The following is a 12300-nucleotide window of genomic DNA, read 5'->3' on the forward strand; positions in this document are numbered from 1 at the left end:
GGACAAATCTCCCTTACAATACCTAACAACACTGGTCCACAAAATGATGATCGGTAATCACTCTTGCTATGATCGAAATGGGTCAACGTTACCCACTGGAGCACTGAATTTCAAGGCTGATGGGTCTTCTGGGTCTGCTTCATATGAAAACTAGTTGATACCCCGCGCGTTGCTGCGGGATTTTGTAGATGATAATTGATGCGCCGATAAATAATTCAAATCATGAAAGGAAGTATATATTTGTATATTTATTGAACCATCAAGGTTAATAGATTTGAGAACAATTGAATTAAAATACAAATAATCAGCTCTGTAAAGTGCATATCACCCATGGACTTCACAATTCAGACTTAATAATTGCATAGGTAATATGCATAGGGTCATTAGGAAATAGTAATAACATGAGTTTGTCGCGATTACAATTGAAGCAAGGATGTAACTAAATTTTATGTAGAAAGGTAGTAGTGTAGCTCGTAGGTGCATCTCTTCTATGTCGTTCATGTTGCTAACTTGTGCAGCATTATTCTTGTGATTGCATGCACCTTGACAATGTCATTTTTCCCTCGCATGTCCTAAATGCACAATAATCTCTTTTTTGGTGGTTTCATCTTCTGAAAGTTCAATGCTCATTTTAGCCAAAGAGTACCTGTGAAAAAAATCATCATTTGAATTTCATGTTGAATCTGAACCGACCGATTTATGCGGAGAGTTTTAAAACTATTACCTATTTTTTTTCTCAATGACATTAGTTGCGGGTTGGCAAGAGGGAGGTGTAGTATTGTTTGCATCCTCTGGTGTATGGGTCATCGCACTGCGAATAGAAATTGTTGGGTCGGCGATGTTTAGATAGAGAATGTAAATGCTATTTTGGGATTGATGGCAAACCTCTCGATATTCTTCGAAGATGGATGGGTCATCATTTCTTTGCATGGATATGGCTGGAAGTATTTCATGTTTCACGTTAGTACTTTGTATGTAGTAGGTAATATGGTTAAAATTAGGAAGAACATACTTTTTGAATGAAAAGAAATTAGCCAACCTTTGTAGAAGGTAACACTTGTGCATTGTCAACCGAGAAGCTTTTCTTTATGACATAACTTACGGGGAACCTGGATACTGAATCAATCTTCATTCTCTCTGGCAAGCGCCAAACAATCTCATTTGGTGTCATATAGCGACATTCTGGATGATTTTCTATTTCATTGACTGTTTCACTTGATGAACCGGATGATCCATCATTAGACTCCATTTTTTATCTTCCTATCAAATCCCTTTGTCATATACTTGGAAGAGATATTTGTACGTACCATCAGTGGAGATTGTGAGGAACACATTCTCTAATAGTGGCTTACTCATAGAAATCTTTTTTGTATTATCCTAACTGACCTCAATTTAAGGGTGTGACAACATGTTGTGATTGACGGCAAGGGTGCTCATTACTACGTAAGACTAAATGCCTACCAGGATGCCTTGAAGTAGATTGCAGCCAATATGTTTGAACAAATAAATAGAATAGAATAATCAAGAGGAAGAAATTTATATGGTATTTTACTATGTAATATGCACTGAAATAAATAGAAGGTGCATATGCTCATCAAGTGTAACTAACTAAATTCAGCAGTGAGTGTGTTCGTACCAATGCGAGCTGCAAGATACCTATGAAGCAATGAATCCAGTCCGAGCAGGAAGAGATCTGTGAAGCATAACGTCGAGCTCCTTTTGATCCGAGAGAAATCTGAGAAATTCATAAAGATAAGATCACTTCTTTACTAAATGAAAAAACTGATATGTGGTACATTGCTTACAAATATAATTGAGACCATTATATAACAATATAACTAAATACAATGGTCCAACCCATAAGAAAATTGAGACCTTCCTGTTTTTCCAATAGAAAGAACATGGACCATTGATGTCTTTTTAACATAGAATGTGTTTCATGTAGTCTAGGTCGTCTAAGACAATTAATATCTTTCTAACATGGAATGTGTTTGAAAGAACAAAAATTACCTCTCAGAATCTCACTCGCATCACCACTCTTTCAGGGTCAGTAGCTTCGTGAACCTTAAAAATAGAGGTAAACATTGCAAAACAAATTACTGGCTTAACACATACAAAAATATTTCTGCAACAATAAGCATGTAAGGTGTTTCTAATTGTGACTGACGATGGGGGCGCCCACGACCACGTGGGACTGACTGGATACCATGATTTGTATAAGAATTTTCGGCGCTATCCATCTTTGCAAAGCATGCGTACAAAATTGCCTATGGAAGCAGATTGTAGCCTATATGTTTGAATAAATATATCACAGAAAACAATCCAAGGTAGGAAATCCATATGGTATCTAATATGCATGGAAAGGAATGGATGGTGCATATGTTCGCATACCAATGTAAGAAGCAGGAGACCGCTGCAAAACTGAAATGAAGGCAATCCGAGGAGCAAGAGACCTACTAAACAGAAGTTGAAGCACCTTTCGATTCGGAGAGCAATCTGCAAAAAATTAAAACATAAGTTCAGGGATAGGAGAAATCCCGGGTGACTGAAAACAAGAAGCATGCGGCAGGAGGGAAATAACTACAATGTACTGATAAAATAGAAATAAACAAATAAATTAGTAAAATGATGATATTGGCTTTTTACTATGTCCATCCTAATTTAGAAACATGTGCAGGTCGCACTGCTAACCAATTTGTGTAAGCATGTATTGTAATCACAATTTTATGAAATAAGAATCTGAAAGAAATGCAAGGAGCAAGCGACCTGTGATACAATGTGGCCAATCTGAGCAGCAAAAAACCTACACGCTCAGCATCCTTTCATCCCTAGCACAACCTGAGAAATTGCACAACATAATCTTGTGAGGATAGAAATATTCAGAGAGGGATGAAAAGAGGGAGTGTGCACCTAGTACGGCTGTAGTTGGTTCCCAGACATGGATGTGAGCAGGCGTTCGTGGTCGATGCGTATGGCAGAGGGGTTATAAGCACAACCTTTTCCGCATTTGCAGGGTAATGAAGCAGGAGATAATGACGGTAGTAAATTGAGTGCTGCGAGGCCGTTTCATATGCATTTGTGGCATGGAAGGTGGAAGAGTTTGCGACATAAAAGCGGGGAAGACGAAGGAATATGGTGGAATTAATGCTCTTCTGTGGAGCGGCCGTGACTGGCAGGGGGGCATTGGGCGTGGCGGTGTAAGTCACCGGCGGTGGCTGGCCATGAGGACCATCGATTGGGGCGTGGCGGCTGAATCCATGGTGGCGGCGGCTTGATCCCGCATCTCTGGAGAGGTGCTTACCGGGGACCGCCGGCGATGAGGGCGGCAGGGTCAGCAGGGGCGGTTGGCCGGAGGCAAGCATGGTTGGCGGCGGCTGGCTGGGGAAGGGTAGGTCGTGCACATCTGCGGGAAGGGATTGTTGCGGCGGCTGACGGAAGGGATTTTCTTTAGCGATTCTTGACAGATGGGTGTGGGTCGTACGTATCCTGAACAATAGATGCCTATGGGCTTGGAATGGGCCTTTTAGTGTCCAAATGGTGAAGTCTACACTCAGCCCAGAAAATGAAATCAGAGGCCAGCAGCGAGCGGCGTGGCTGGAGCACGAAACGGTATCTTCACTTAGCGGTGGCAGCTCCTAGTAATTTTGACCAACGCTTGATCTGACGGCTGTAGATCACCCATCTATGTTGCATCAATGGATAAAACAGTTCGGGTGACGTGGCTTCATGAGAAGGCAGGAAAATCACCTAGTGAGGTATCCCTATTTAGATATAGAAGATTGGGCCAGGAAAGCCAGCCATCAGGGGGCCATTGGGATAAGCGGGTCCAACCAAATTTAGGTATCGAACTTTATATTTCTCAAAAAAAGGTATCCAACATTATAGTGTGCCATTACGATAGCACATGCCTTTTCAAAAGTTGTTTCCCTTGTGCTTATAGAAAAGATTCAAATTATTGACTCAAGTATGTTATTGTTTGGGAGTTTTAAAGGCATCTCCAGCCGCTCCCCCAGGAAGGCCTCCCCAGGCGATTTTTTTGCCGGCGCCGAAAAAACGGCTCAGTCGCGTCCCCGGGAGCCCGATTTTCGCCGGCTTGGGCCGAAAACAGCGCCGGCGGACCCAGCCCGAACCCGGCGCGCTGGGGGGCGCACGGGGGCGCTGGGGTGAACTGTTTTGGCGCGAAAAAGACACGGGCCAGCCGCGTCAGCGACTCGGCGCCTCGTCTTCCCCCAACGGCCTCGGTTCCCGCGGGGAATCAATGGCAAGGCTGCCACCGGCCAGCCTTGCCATTGATTCCTCACGGGCGGCGCTTCACGGGACGGCGCGCCGATGCCTCCCCTCCCCCGCACGCGTACACACGGGCGCGGCCCGGCTATAAAAGCCGGCGGCCTCCACTCGCCTGTGCCCACACCAGCCCCCCCTCGCCGCCGTCCAGCCCCTCCTTCTCCCTGCCTCTCCCGAGCGCCGCCGCCCAGCCCCTCCCTCTACCTCTCCCGAGCCCGCCCAGCCCCGCCGTCGCCATGGCAGAACGCTTCCCCGGAGACGAGGCGGGGGCCAACGGCTTCGGCCGCCGTTCGCTCCGCGAACAGGAGTCCTGGCTCCTGTTCCAGGCGAACATCCCGGCGCCGCCGAACATGCGCGCCGGGCCAACGGGGTGGAGGCTCAGCGCCGGGGGAGTGCCCATTCCCCCGTTGCCCGATGCCGTGGCGAAGCCGAGGTACTTCGTCGAGGAGGTCGACATCGTGCGCGCGTCCCTCACCGACGCCCAACGCTCCCTCCCCCAGTACGCCGCCGACAACCACGCGGCCTGGGCGGCGTATTTCCAGCGCCGCCAGCAGCAGCGCTTGGCGTCCACCAACGGCGCTCCGGTGGTCGGCGGCCGGCAGAACATCGAGGGGCGCCACCTCTGGTGGGGCGTCCCTGGCCGCACACTCGAGGGCGTGCTCACGTACCTCGAGGCCGACAACGACCCGCCGTTGGCGTACCCCCCGGTGAGGGTGGCCGCCCCGACGCAGCACCGACGCGTCGGGCCATGGGCGCCGAGGAGGTTCGGCGCTTCTTCTTCTTCCTCCTCATCGCGCTCTTCTTCCCATTCCTCCGGCTCTCCGGCGCTGCTCGGCGTCAAGGCCGAGCCCGCGGCGGAGACGCCGCTCGGCCGGCGCACTCGCAGCGCCGGCATCGTCATCAACAGGGGCGGCCGGCGCGCCTCGTCCTCGTCGGCTCCTCCGCGCTTCGTCAAGCCAAAGACGGAGCCGGGGCTGGCGCCGGTGAAGACGAAGCCGGGGCTGGCGCCGGTGAAGACGGAGCCGGGGCTGGCGCCGGCGAACGCGGAGTTCGACAACGACGACGCGGCCCTCGAATGGGCGCGCCAGGACTCCATCGCGTTGGAGAAGGCGTGCCGGGAGAAGGAGAAGGAGCGCCAGTGCGCCGCCCTACGCCGCTTCGAGGAGTGCCGACGCGGCCGCGAGGAAGACGGGGTCGTCGTCTTATGCGACAGCGACGACGACGACGACGACGACGCGCCGCCGCCTGTTCGCCAAGGTGACGCCGGGCAGGGGTTCAGTAGGGGCACCCGCGTCAAGGAGGAGAAGGCCGACGACAACGATGGTGGCGACGACGATGGCGGCGACGACTTCAGCCACTTTCTTTTACTTTAGATTAGGTTAATGTAATGTTTGGACGAATTTCGCCGAAACTTGCCTTGGTTGGCCGAAATATAACTAGTTTTTATCATAACTTCGCCGAACATTTTTCTTAAATACGCGCCTGGGGGCGGCCCTGGGGGCCGACGGCTGGGGACCGACTCGCCCCCAGGACCATTTTTTGCCCCGGCTCACCCCCAGGCGGCGCTTTTAGACGCCCCCTGGGGGGCCAACGGGTGGAGATGCCCTAAGTACCTCACGATGCAAACAGATCATGGTAGAAATAGAAATTGTGCTGCATATGTTCCTTTTTTCTTTGTTAGAACATAAATTTTTATTTATTTTGAGTGGTAAATAAATTTCTGATGACTAATCTTGCTAAGAAAGGACACCAAATATGGCCCATTTGGTAATAGTTTGCTCCTTTTTCTAGAAGAGTAATAATTTACTCCCAGGACGACGCATTACGCCTTTGTTTTATGCAAGGCTAGCACGCTCATTGGTGGACCATAGAAGGGCTCGTCATTTGCTCTTAAATGTCCTACCAACGGCCCATAACCTCCCCCCCTCCCCCCCGCCCCCCGCACACATGCACAACATACACATGCATAAACACACACTGTGTGTGTATCACTCTCGATCCCCAGACCCCCCGTTGCTCCGCTACTCCGTCTCCCCTTTGAGTCTCCTCCTCTTTATTCTTTCAATGGATAGGGACGGCCACCCTCGACTATATCTACGCCAATTTTGGATTAGGCCTTCCTCAACCCTCGCCGACCACAAAGTCGCTGGGATGAGGGCACCATGTTCTCCACCGACCATCCTCGACACTCACTTGAGGTTTTCTTCATTGGAAGACATCAACGACAGTATAACAACTGAAGTGGTGGTAGCGTGGTTTCTACACATTAGTGATAGGGTGGCTACTACAACGGTAGCGGCATTCGGTGAAGACACGACAACAATGTGAGCACTGGCAAGGGCATCAATCATGAGGTGTGAGTATACTGTGGTGGATGCAGTGCATGTGCCGCGACTACAAATCCTCCCCGACTGTTGGAGAGGGCACCACTCGACGACAAGGCGATGATGATGGCTAGATATGGCTACGCCACCACTATAGTTACCCAAGCTTTTTTGGGTTCCAACAGTATCACTATCACCACTAACATGTGTTGTGCCCATTAATGGCCTTTATATCACCACTGACTAATGCTTAGTGACGACATGCCTGAAAACCCTAGGTTTGAAGCCCGTCAGTTGATAACCAATATAAATTAGTTATAGACCGTGCTAACAGAAACGACTATCTGAGGCCCATGAGATGGAGGACCGGTCCATTTACTAATTATGTATAATTATATTAACCGCTACATGATTAGTAAATTGTTATTGCATCCAAGGGCCTAGTAAATATCTAAAAAAATAAACTCAGTTTACCAAAGTAAGTTTACACCTCAAGCTCCTTGTAATGATTTTTTGTACTCTAGAACAAGAAACTATTAGATATTTATGACAAATACACCTTTGAGATATATACAAGAATTTTTAAGAATGCATATATAGGAATAAGCGTATAACTAATTAATCCAATAAGGCATGTGCTGTTGTTGGTTTATTATTTTCTCACATTGATGGAAATTTAGTTTAAATATATTTGTATAGGAACACCATATAAAATGCTAAAAACCAATGTAACTCTTATTATAAATGGGGTTTAAATCCAACCTGGTGTGCATGCATATTTCTCAACCATAGAGATACGATTATAACATAAATAACACTAGTATTACTATTTAGCAGCATTGTCATTTGACTAATTATCATATAAAATTATTAAAATTATATTAATTATGAATGATGTATAAAAATGAGTTATATATAAATATAAAAGTTTAGTATAAATATTTATTTTATTTTGACTCTTTTTTTATTTTGACTCTTCAATACACTAGTGAGCATGCATGTGAAAGTAGTTTTATATCAATATTATTGTGTATATGTTAATACGGAATTGATATAAAAATAAAATATGATATAATATAATTGTAATTCATCGATGGACAAAGGATTTGTGGCTCTGAGGTGCTGCCCCCTTGAAATCTTTGTCATGCGTTACTCTAGCCAGATCTCCACATTAATTGATATGAAGCATTTGTATGCTTATATATGAGCTAAATACAATCGTTATATACGCGGTGTGATGGGTCCATTCTTAAATGCAGGTGGCAGATGCTGCAGGGAGTGTTGTCTCTGAGATTGGGGCACCTTGTGCTCAACATTAATTTCATCCGAGTGAGCAGTTACCAAAAACAACAGAAGACAATTTTATCGAGCAGTAAACAGTTTATGGATCTTGGCAACATAAATCACTAGGGCAATGATGTACTGTTACATGAGGTTGACTAAAGATAAATTACTGGATGAGATCAACATATGATTATCCGCGTAATACATAGTAAATTGAGTAGCGGCCTAAACTGAATATCAGACTAAACTGAAGACATATCACACATAAACAACAGACTAAGATTCTACTTGAATGATTAATTAACTAGGTTGATAACACTGGTTTAGCTTGGTGGCATAGATTGTCCGACTGAGCAGCTTCCTCTTCAGTGTTCTTGAAGGTGAAGAACAACAAGGTTGAGGATAAGGACGATGAGGATGAACATCATAGTAGGTCCGTTCTTGGGTTGGATGGCGAGGGGAATGAACAGCTTGGGCGACTTGGCTTAGAGAACGTCGATATATTTATCTTCCCACTTCTAGAAAGAACAATTCCATTTCTAGAACTGAGACCGCAATGGATTAGACACAACACAAAACTATGAATATATACGATTGTAGACAGATAGATGATGAACTGACCCAGTGATGCTTGCATAATCAGAAGTGCCTGCCGAGGTTCAGCTTGGTGCGAGAGACCCACCACTCGAGATCTCCCTTCTTGTAGTAGGGAGAGGTGACGAGAGGGAGAGCTGCGAGCCAGGGCCGGTCCTGAGATTTCAGGGGCCCGGGGCCAAACTATAATCTAGGGCCCTTAGTATAAATGTTTAAATAGTATAATCAACATATTCAGATATAAATTTGTATTACAGTCAAGTGCATCCAAAATCTGTGTGCAAATAAAAAAACAGCCAAGTGCGTCAACACTATTAGATTCTGGCGGAGATGAATTAAATATATGATCAGGATCACTCACATTGAAATCATCCATGTTGATGTCAACATTGTATTCTGTAGGATCATCTCCCCGATTATTATTTTTACTTGACTAGTATTAGTTTGGCCATCGCAAGAACTATCGCCAACCGGGACCAATGGGCCTCGCTCCTGGCCCACCACCATTGGTCTCGGTTGGTGGCTTAAACCGGGACGAAAGGGTGTCCTTTAGTCCCGGTTCAAGCCACGGACCGGGACCAATGATATGCCTATATATACCCCCTCGCCGGTGAGTAGAGCACTCCACACTACTCTACTTTTTCTGGCCGGTGAGGGGAGGGATTTGTGGTGCTCTAGCTCATCTCCTATGCACATGAGGTGTTCGATGGAATGCCCGAGCCACACTACTTAAGCTTTCTCCTCTTCAAGCTCGACCTCCAAACTCCATTTTCCTTAATATTTGTCTAGGTTTAGCGGCCCGTCACGTCCCGTCCCCGTCTTCACAGCCGTCGATCACCCGCGCCGATCTCGTTACCGGCACCACCGTGGTGAGCCTCTTGTTCTTATCGTCTTTCTGAAAGGAAAAAATTCTTACTTGTATGTTTAGATAGATATTTATATAATTTTCTTACTTTTATTATTGCTTCTTATTATATAGTGCGATGGTTTTGGTATCCGCCCCCGTCGACCCTCGTCCTGTCTATGATTCGGATGTGGTATATATTATCTTTTATAACTATTTGGTTCATTTATTGTTTATGACAATTATGCCGACCAACATGACATAGATTTTATTTATCTAGGAGGTATGTGAACCGGAAATTCCAACCGACCCTATTATCGAGAGGTTAAATTTAGTTGAAGAAGAAAACAATTTCTTGAAGAAAAAAATAAAAAAAATTGAGGAGGAGAAGATGATATTGGAGTTGCATGTTGCGGATGTCGTCGATGATCACAAGATCAAGATGGATGCAATACGCTTGAAGATTAGAAAGATTAGAAAATATGCCATTTCATACCGAGGCTTGGTATCATTATGTTGTTGGATCAATTGTTAGCTTGGTTGCGATTATGACCGCATTTGTTTTCTCATTAAAATGTTTTACATAGTTTCAATGTATGATTTAATTAATTAGATGCTCTTGAGAGCTATATGTTGTTCAATGATAACTATGTATGTACTTTGGTTTTAATGTGATGATGAACTTCTATTAATTTGGTCACTTAATTATCTATTCACGATATTTTGTAATGGTTTTTGACACACTTAATTATATATAATGCACGCAGATGAACCGGCAATGGATGTACGGTGACAGACACACCTACGAGTACATTAAGTGCGTGCATAATTTTCTCGAAGTGGCTGAGGCAAACAAGCATAATGGTTTTATGTGTTGTCCATGCCCTATATGTGGGAATATGAAGTCTTACTCTGACTCGAAAACCCCTCAGTATAATGCTTTATAAGGGTTTCATGCCACACTATATGCTTGGACCAAGCATGGAGAAATAGGGGTTATGATGGAAGACATCGAAGAAGAAGAAGACTATGACAACTATGTGCCCCCTAAATACGGTGATGCTGCAATGGGGGAAGCTGTTGAAGATCAAGAGGAACCAGACGATGTGCCCGATGATGATCTCCGCCGGGTCATTGTTGATGCAAGGAGACAGTGCGAACATGTTAGAGGATCACAAAAAGAGTTTGTACCTGAACTACGAAGATGGAAACACAAAGCTCGGTATCGTACTGGAATTGCTGCAGTGGAAGGCAGAGAATGGTGTGCCCGACAAAGGATTTCAGAAGATACTGAAAATATTGAAGAAGAAGCTTCCAAAGGATAACAAATTGCCCGACAGTACGTATGCATCAAAGAAGGTTGTATGCCCTCTAGGATTGGAGGTGCAGAAGATACATGCATGCCCTAATGACTGCATCCTGTACCGTGGTGCGTATGAGGATTTGAACGCATTCCCGGTATGCGGTGCATTGCGGCATACGATCAGACGAGATGACCCTGGTGATGTTGACGGCGAGCGCCCCCGGAAGAGGGTTCCTGCCAAGGTGATGTGGTATGATCCTCTAATACCACGGTTGAAACGGCTATTCAGAAACAAAGAGCATGCCAAGTTGATGCGATGGCACAGAGAGGACCTTATGAAAGACGGGAAGTTGAGAGCACCCACTGACGGGTCGCAGTGGAGAAAAATCAAGAGAGAGTACTGGGAGGAGTTTGTAGGTGACGCAAGGATCGTATGGTATTAATCCTTTTGGGGAGCAGAGCAGCAATCACAGCACCTGGCCCGTGGCTCTATGTATCTATAACCTTCCTCCTTGGCTGTGCATGAAGCAGAAGTTCATTATGATGCCAGTTCTCATCCAAGGCCCTAAGCAACCCGGCAACGCCATTGATGTGTACCTAAGGCCATTAGTTGAAGAACTTTTATAGCCGTGAATTGGAAACGGTGCACGTGCGTCGGATGAGTACAAACATGAGGAATTTGACCTGCATGCATTGATGTTTGTCACCGTCAATGATTGGACTTCTCTCAGTAACCTTTCAGGACAGACAAACAAGGTATACCACGCATGCACGTACTGTTTAGATGACACGAAAGTATATACCTGGACCAATGCAGGAAGAATGTGTACCTGGGGCATCGTCGATTCCTTCCGACCAACCATCGATGTTGAAAGAAAGGCAATCATTTTAAAGGCGAGGCAGATCACCTGAAGAAGCCCGCCATGCGTATCGGTAATCACGTACTTGCTATGGTCAATGATTTAAAAGTAATCTTCGGAAAGGATCCCGATGGACTATCTGTTCTGAATGACGCTGAGGGTCACGCACCCATGTGGTAGAAGAAATCTATATTTTGGGACCTACCCTACTGGAAAGACCTAGAGGTCCGCTCTTCAATCGACGTGCTGTACGTGACGAAGAACCTTTGCGTGAACCCGCTAGGCTTCTTTGGCGTGTATGGGAAGACAAAAGATACACCAAAGGCACGAGAGGACCTGCAATGTTTGCACGAAAAAGATGGCATGCGTCCAAAGCAGTATGAAGGTCCTGCCAGCTACGCTCTTATCAAAGAAGAGAAAGAAATCTTCTTTGAATGCCTGCTCAGTATGAAGGTCCTGTCTGGCTACTCGTCATATATAAAGGGAATAATAAATATGGAAGAGAAAAAGTTCCAGAACCTAAATTCACATGACTGCCATGTGATTATGACACAACTGCTTCCGGTTGCATTGAAGGGGTTTCTACCCGAAAACGTTCGATTAGCCATTGTGAAGCTATGTTCATTACTCAATGCAATCTCTCAGAAGGTGATCGATCCAACCAAGGTTAAGGAGTGATGTGGCGCAATGTCTTGTCAGTTTCGAGCTGCTGTTCCCACCATCCTTCTTCAATATGATGACGCACGTCTTAGTTCTTCTAGTCGACGAGATTGTTGTTCTGGGCCCTGTATTTCTACACAATATGTT

The 12300-nt window shown here is 45.7% G+C and overlaps 1 long non-coding RNA gene across 2 annotated transcripts; it reads right to left on the bottom strand.

Moving 5' to 3' along the window:
- Positions 1 to 235: 235 nt before the first annotated feature.
- On the bottom strand, positions 236 to 3417 carry LOC119306797. 2 transcript variants are annotated; one of them, XR_005149044.1, is made up of 9 exons: positions 2911 to 3417; positions 2767 to 2838; positions 2392 to 2496; positions 2011 to 2064; positions 1637 to 1735; positions 1103 to 1256; positions 886 to 938; positions 725 to 811; positions 236 to 646 (listed from the first exon to the last, which is right to left on the bottom strand). It is a non-coding gene; the product is annotated as an uncharacterized LOC119306797 (long non-coding RNA). The 2 variants fall into 2 exon arrangements; XR_005149043.1 differs by having other exon boundaries at positions 1040 to 1256.
- Between the last annotated feature and the right edge of the window lie 8883 nt (positions 3418 to 12300).

The sequence above is a fragment of the Triticum dicoccoides genome, chromosome 5B, assembly GCF_002162155.2.
Source record: "Triticum dicoccoides isolate Atlit2015 ecotype Zavitan chromosome 5B, WEW_v2.0, whole genome shotgun sequence".
NCBI lineage: Eukaryota > Viridiplantae > Streptophyta > Magnoliopsida > Poales > Poaceae > Triticum > Triticum dicoccoides.